The sequence below is a fragment of the Myotis brandtii genome, unplaced genomic scaffold (genome assembly GCF_000412655.1).
Source record: "Myotis brandtii unplaced genomic scaffold, ASM41265v1 scaffold1386, whole genome shotgun sequence".
Taxonomy (NCBI): domain Eukaryota; kingdom Metazoa; phylum Chordata; class Mammalia; order Chiroptera; family Vespertilionidae; genus Myotis; species Myotis brandtii.
The window spans coordinates 83558-90853 of record NW_005354950.1 but is presented as its reverse complement, the minus strand read 5'-3'; the positions used below and the strand labels follow the sequence as shown (position 1 = coordinate 90853).

Genomic DNA, 7296 nt, shown 5'->3' with positions numbered 1-7296 from the left:
TCCACGGGCATAGTTATTGGCAGCATCTTCCTTGCCGGTGATCAGCTGCTCAGGGTGGAAGAGCTGGTGGTAGGTGCCATTTCGAACTTCATCAATGACTGTGGGTTCCAGGTCTACAAACACTGCCCTGGGCACATGCTTGCCAGCGCCTGTCTCACTGAAGAAGGTGTTGAAGGAGTCATCTCCCCCACCAATGGTCTTGTCACTTGGCATCTGGCCATCGGGCTGGATGCCGTGTTCCAGGCAGTAGAGCTCCCAGCAGGCATTGCCGATCTGGACACCAGCTTGGCCAACATGGATGGAGATGCACTCACGCATAGCTGAGACTTGTAGGGCTCGGCGGGGCTGAAAAATGCGAGGGACTGGGAACAAGGACCTCCCACTGACAGATTACCAAGGATTCCGGGGGAGAAGTTGATACCACTTTTTAAAAGTATATATTTTATTGATTTCAGAGAGAAAGGGAGAGGGAGAGAGAGAGGGAGAAACATCAATGATGACAGAGAATCATCAATTGGTTGCCTCCTGCACACCCCTTACTGGGGATCGAGCCCACAACACAGGCTTGTGCCCTGACTGAGAATCACACTCTGATTACCAGGGGCTAGTGGATGGGGGAAATAGGGAGATGTTAGTTAAACAGTACAAAATTCCAGTTAGAGATGCATAGGTTCTGGAGATCAAATACACAGCATAGTGATTATCTATACTAACTAGAGGCCCAGTGCATTAAAACTCATGCACACAGGGGGTCCCTCAGCGAGCTTGTGCCCTCTCATAGTCTGGGATCCTTGGGGGATGTCCACCTGCTGGCTTAGGCCTGCTCCCCGAGAACAGATGATCTAAAATAAAGAATCATATCCTTGGGTAAGGATTTTTTTAAAATATATTTTTATTGATTTCAGAGAGGAAGGAAGGGGGAGAGAGAGATAGAAATATCAATGATGAGAGAGAATCATTGATCAGCTGCCTCCTGCATGCCCCCCATTGGGGATTGAGTCCGCAACCCAGGCATGTGCCTTGACAATCAAACCTAAATATCAATGATGAGAGAGAATCATTGATCAGCTGCCTCCTGCATGCCCCCCATTGGGGATTGAGTCCGCAACCCAGGCATGTGCCTTGACCAGAATCAAACCTGGACCCTTCAGTCTGCAGGCCGATGCTCTATCCACTGAGCCAAATTGGCTAGGGCATGGGTAAGGATTTTTTAAAAAGGTAATGGTCACATGAAAATTCACTGCTGGCGGGGCTGAAGGGAATGGGGGACTCCTGTGGCAGGTGCACAGAGCGTCCAGACCTGCCTGCACACTTGAGGCCCTCCCCCACAATGAGTCTGAGGGGACTGGGTGTTGCCTTCTTGTGAATATAGGTGCCGCCCTCTTATGAGGGCATGACAGTCAATTAGCATACTCCCTCTTTATTACATAGGATAAAAGGGTAATATGCTAATTAGACCAGATAGACCAGATGTCTTCCAGATGTCACTCCAGACATCCTTCCTGATAAAGCCAGGGCCTGGGCAAAACCTGCGGCCAGCCAGAGGGAGAGAAGCCTGGGTCCTGGGTGCAGGGTCTGAGGCAGAAGCGGTTAGGGGTGATCAGGCCAGCAGGGGAAATTTCCCATCCCCTGCCTCAGTGGTGAATGTTCCTGTCTCTTTAAATTGTCAGCCCTAGGCACCCCCTCCCTGGACTTCCTGCCTCTGTGGTCTGAGAGGAAGGACATTTCCCCATGTGCTGGGAGGAAGAGCCTGCTGCACTTACGACTAGAAGACAGCAGTAGGTCAGGGCCTTCTGGTGCCAGACTCAGAGCCTGTCACTGATTCTGCAGGAAACATGAGGGCCAGCAGGGGAAGGGAGCAGGCCATGGAGTAGGACCTTTGAGGACCAGGAAGAATTCAGTGCCTGCAAGAAGCTCACTGAGTGAGCACCTCCATTCTAATAAGTACCAGGAAGGGGAGTGGGATCTAGAAAGAGTAACTCCACACTCCCGGGTGTGTAAGGATGCCTGAGTTTCACACACAGCAGCTTCAGGAGCAGTGGCAAGCATCTTCTCCAGCCTAGATGCCCAGGCTCTTGCTTGTGCTAAGCTCCCTCCTAACCTACTCCCCTAACAAGGAAGGAAGAAAGGGGTATGCTTACTCTTCTGCAGGGACCAAAACACACTTTAGAAGACAGGAAAGCCTCCCCATGTGCATATCTAGCAAGGCAAAGAGATTTCTGAGGACATATAAGTGAGTCTAAACTCAGAACACGTTAAAGTGAAAATCTGTGTGTATCTGGGCTGAGCCACCTAAAACGCTCCACTCTCCTCCAAGTGTCCAGAAAGCAACTTGCAGGAGATGACAAAGGTCATTACCATGGTCTTCCAATACTTGCCCTTAAACACCTGCTCCCCAATACAAGCTGCCCAGGACTGTGTGTGTGGCTGTGCTCTCTGAACTCCCTCTCTTCCTTTGCATGACAAAGGGGTTGGACTAGGAAATCTGATCCAGACACTGAGATCAGGAACTGAGTGCATCACAATCATTGGCCTGGGTGTGGGGGTGCTTATATTCTGAAAGTACAGGTATGTAAACCAAAATATCTGAGAAATACACATGTAATAGAATCCCCTAGATAATTCTCAGAAACTGGAGGTTTAGGAAGTCCTGGACTAGGTGAATAAACTCAGTCCCTTCGAGGTTTAACATATAAAATCCCACATGGTTTTCATTCTTCTATGACAGTATGTGTTTGTAACCCCAGATTTCAGCTCCCTGGACCTGTCCAGGAACTTTCTGAACCCCAGGTTACCCACATACTGTCAGTTCCCAGAACCTTCTCATCTCCACTTTGGCCAGGACTCCTTGCATTAGCACAATTCCTGGCCTTTGCATCTGTGGCTCTTTCTCCATTTCTGCTCTTGTGTCAGTCATGGGAGTGTATGGATTTCCATGGGGGTGAACATTATGAAGGATTTGGGAGGGGGGAGTTCCTGCAGAAATATGAACCCCTTTGGATTGAGGACCAGGCCAGCCTATCATCTGAGTCATTTGGTCAGAGACAAGGTGTTCAGCTCACCTCTCTCTTGGCTTCTCCTTGTGCAGTGCCAACTGGAGAGAACAGTCACCTGTGGTGACCAGATGGACAACGTGAAGAGGTGGAAATAGAAATGGAAGGTGAAGCACAGAGAGGACTCAGACAGCATGTGGGGGAGGCTGGGACAGTTACAGGCCTGAGGGCACAAGGCAGCTGGGAAAGGCTTGACATCTGTTCTCTGGAGAGCATGTGAGTGAGGGGCTTCACTGGGCTGAGGCTAAAGAGGTAGACTGAGGACAGACTGCACTGTGCACAGGGACTCGGTGAGCACAGAATGTTCGATTGTATTAAACGATGACTGATTGGCTGGAGCCACTTTACTTGGAGAAGCCTCAGCTTTGGGGCAGGATGTCAGGAGTTGGAGGGGAGTGTCCCAGTCTCTCCAGGACACTGGACATATTTAGATGCATTGAGACAGGACAGTAAGTTGACTTCCCAAGAGCAGAGTCAGAGCCTGCAGCTCACCTGGGACATAGGTTTCTTCTTCATTTTCCAAAACCAAAACTCCAGTTCTCTTCTTGTTTATCTCCCAGGACAACAACCCTAAGTGTTTCCCTATCACTGAGCAAGTTTTCTAGTTCTCATGGTTTTCCAAAGTCTCCCCTGGCTTCTGAATCTCTTGGGAAAACTTAGTATCTACAGCTTTGGTCACTAACATAGAATTACTTGGGAAAATCTAATATCTAAAGCTTTCTCACTCCCATAAGTGTTACAATCTCCTGTCTGCCCTTTGAATTTGATGTCCCTGAAAAGACAAAACCAAAGTCTCCAAACCCTCTCAGAGTATCATTCTAAATCCAGTCTAGGTCCTTCCAATGTTCTTCCCTCTATTCTGACATTCTGGGGAAGTGGGAAGCATGAACTGTATCTGTGTGGTGTCACCAGTTCTTTGGATTTGGCCTGGTACATTATAGGTAGTTAATCCTATTTAATGAATGAATGAATGAAATTGTGTTTGGGACTCTTTCGGGTAAGCATGGAAAGACAGAAGAGATGAAGAAATTGCCTATGATAAGAATACGTGCACTGCATACTTGCCCCCTGGTGTGAGCTCTGTGAGGGGAATGGGCAAACTCAGGACTAAACAGATGACTCCAAACATGTTTAAGGTGAAACAGTAAGAGTCCTGAATGTGCATTTTAGCTGAATCTGTGCCCCTGCCCAGCTGGGAGATATAAACTTGACTAGCTTATACTTCCATTCCCGAGGTATAAAGTGAGGTTAATAAACCTACTGTGATCTCCATGGAAGAGGATGAAGAGGGTATCAGATCACACACTGGATGAAGTGTGACTCACCAGGTAGAATGTTAGAGAACCAGGATGGAGGTTTAAACGGGTGTCTTATTAGCAGGAAGTAGGTTTAAGAGGAAGGGGAGTGTGGAGAAGAGAGAGAGGAGAGAAGGAAGGAGGAAGGAGGTGACCTCATCTAATCCTCTCAAGACCCCAGAAGAAACAACTCAATACTCTTAGTTCCATTTTTGTACAAATTTTTAACTTTTACATTAAGCAACTTCCAAGGTGGCACAGCTGGCCGAAGGCAGGACTGTGAGTCAAACCCAGAGTGTCTGGGACTCCAGCCAACTCTCTATCCCCAGGCTACTAACCCCTCTTGACTGTTTTCCCTGGGCTGGAATCTGGGAGAAGTATGGCTGAGGCCACTGAAGCCTCAAATAGGGACAGCTCTGCAGGGTGTGGACCACCAAGGATAATGGAGGTGAGGTCATGTCTGGAATGATGAAGGGGACTCCCCTAGAGAAATGCCCTCCAGATGGTGAAGCCAGGGTCACAGGTATAGATGGTGAAGATTCTCCTGAGTTCATAAGGCTTTGGTTGGAAAAGCAGAGTTGAGACACTGTTGTTCTTGTTCCAAGGGTTTCCGGGGTTCCAGGTAACCGGGTTATGTTGCTTTAAGCTTTGGAAGCTCACAGATGACTTGATCTCCAGGTTCCAAAGACACCACGCAGGCCATTCTAAGGCTCATCCTGGTGGGGAAGACAGGGGCTGGGAAGAGCGCCACCGGGAACAGCATCCTGGGCCACAGGCCCTTCCTCTCCAGACTCACAACCACTCAGTGACCAGAGCCTGCAAAGTGGGGAGTTGCAGGTGGGAGAAGTGGCACGTGGAAGTCATGGACACCCCAGACCTTTTTAGCTCCCTAGTCCCCAGGGCAGACCATGAGGTGTGAGAAGATGCTACTTGCTGTCCATGCCTGGGCCCCACGTGCTGATCCTCGTGACTCAGCTGGGCTGCTTCACTGCACAGGATCAGCCGGCCATGAGTGAGCTCAAGGTCCTGTTCGGGGACAAGTGGTGGCGTACACCATCGTGCTGTTCACATGCAAGGAGGGCCTGGGTCGGGACTCTCTGCAGGATTTCCTGCACCACACTGACAACCTTCCACTGTGGGCTCTGGTGGCCGAGTGGGGGGGGGGCACCTTGCACAACTGGGCAGTGGGCAGTGACCTAGAGGCCCAGGTGCAGGAGCTGCTGGTGCTGTGGAGCGACTGGTGCTGCACCACTTGGGTGCCCCCTACTCCAATGTCGTGTACCACCTGGCACAGGTGCTGGCTTTCTAGAGTCCCGAGGAGCAGCCACCACAGGTGGCAGCAAAGCTGGTGGGCTGCCTGTGCAGGCTATGAGGGCGAGGGCTTTTGTTGTGGCTGCACATGTGGATGGCGGCAGGGAAACTGCGCACAGCTGAGCTGCTGGGCTTCGTGGTCCTGTGTTGCCAGCTGGAGTCCAGAGGCCATAGTTGAGGTCCGTCCTGAGTGACAGAATGTATATGAGAAGGGCTTGGAACCATCACCTGACAATCACATTCTTCCCTGGTGTTTGTGCCTCTGGGGCGCGCAGGCTTTCCTTGTGTCCCTCAGTGGCAGTAACCTACAAACCCAAAGACAAAAATCCTGCCCACCTCCATCTCTCCCCAAACCTGCCCATGGAACCTGGCCCTCCCTGAGCTCTTCTTACTGGAGCCCAACAAGTGTTGCTCTTGCCTGTTTTCCGCTGACCTCAGGCTGTGGCCCCAGATCCTGGGATGATCCCTGGTGGCACCAGGGGACCAAGTGCCTTATGTACCCATTGAACAAACACACTGCTCTGTCATTCCTAAATCCTCCTGCAAAAACCACACACCCAAGTGTGCGTGTGCGCGTACACACACACACACACACACACACACACACGCCCTTCCCCTCCACACATACACATTGGGGTGAATGTCCATAAGAAGATAAGACACTGAACTGTCCATCTGTCCCAGGAAGGGACGTCTTCCCCTGTATCCCCATTCAGATCTTTTAGCAGCTTGAATGTAGAGGCTTCTACAAGTCCAAGAAAACTTTAACCAGAGACCTAAGTCTCTAGGAGCCACTGAGACCTTGGCTCATCTGGATACCCACACTTGCTCTGTCCCCAGCCTCTGTCCCCAGCATCTCTACCTTCACACACAAACTCAAGCCCACCTCTAATACTGCTGGGTAATTTCAGATCACTTCCCCACAGTATCCTCCATCGGCTGCCTTCACAGACAGAGATTCCCAGGTTCCTGATGCCCCTATGTCACTAAAGAGCCATGTGAAAAATGGAAAATAATCTGCAACAGTTGAGTGCGTATTGGAGTGAGAGGCTCACAACCTAGAAACCATGGGAATAAGAATGAGAACAAGTGCCAAATGCTGAGACTTGATGTTTCCTCTGCTGCCAAGGGCATTGTGGTTCAAGGGTTGTGCACAGATCCCAGCAGAAGCACTTACAAGGAATCTTGAGTTTGGTTTTGTCTACTTGTCAATATCCTTTTGCAAAGGAACAAACAGGAAAACTTTACCATTGTCACTTTGCTGAGGAAGGAGATGGTCACTGATGAAAATAAATGAGAAAAAAGAATAACAAAGTGTCTAGTGTGAGCAATGAAACACTTGATTATTGGTCTTTGTTTGGGGAAGAATGAGGCCCAGAGAATCCCCAAGAATGTAGGAAGGAGTACCCAAGGATTCCAGGGGACATGTACACCCCACTATGGCTGCAATCCAGGCCACTAGGTAAGAGATTGTGTTTGCTGGCTACACATCAATTAAAAGACAGAGATTGTCAGAGTAGATTAAAACACATGACCCAACTGTATGCTGCTTACAGAAAAGTCCTTTCAAATATTATGGTAAAAACAGGCTGAAAATTAAAGGATGGAAAAGATAAATGGTGCAAATATTATTCATG

At 49.5% G+C, this 7296-nt stretch overlaps 1 pseudogene across 1 annotated transcript in view; it reads right to left on the bottom strand.

Moving 5' to 3' along the window:
- Positions 1-409, bottom strand: part of LOC102257361 — a 1596-nt pseudogene extending 1187 nt beyond the window's left edge. The window contains exon 1 of the transcript XR_001361010.1: positions 1-409. This exon is cut by the window's left edge and continues 1 nt beyond it. The product of XR_001361010.1 is annotated as a tubulin alpha-1C chain-like (transcript).
- Between the last annotated feature and the right edge of the window lie 6887 nt (positions 410-7296).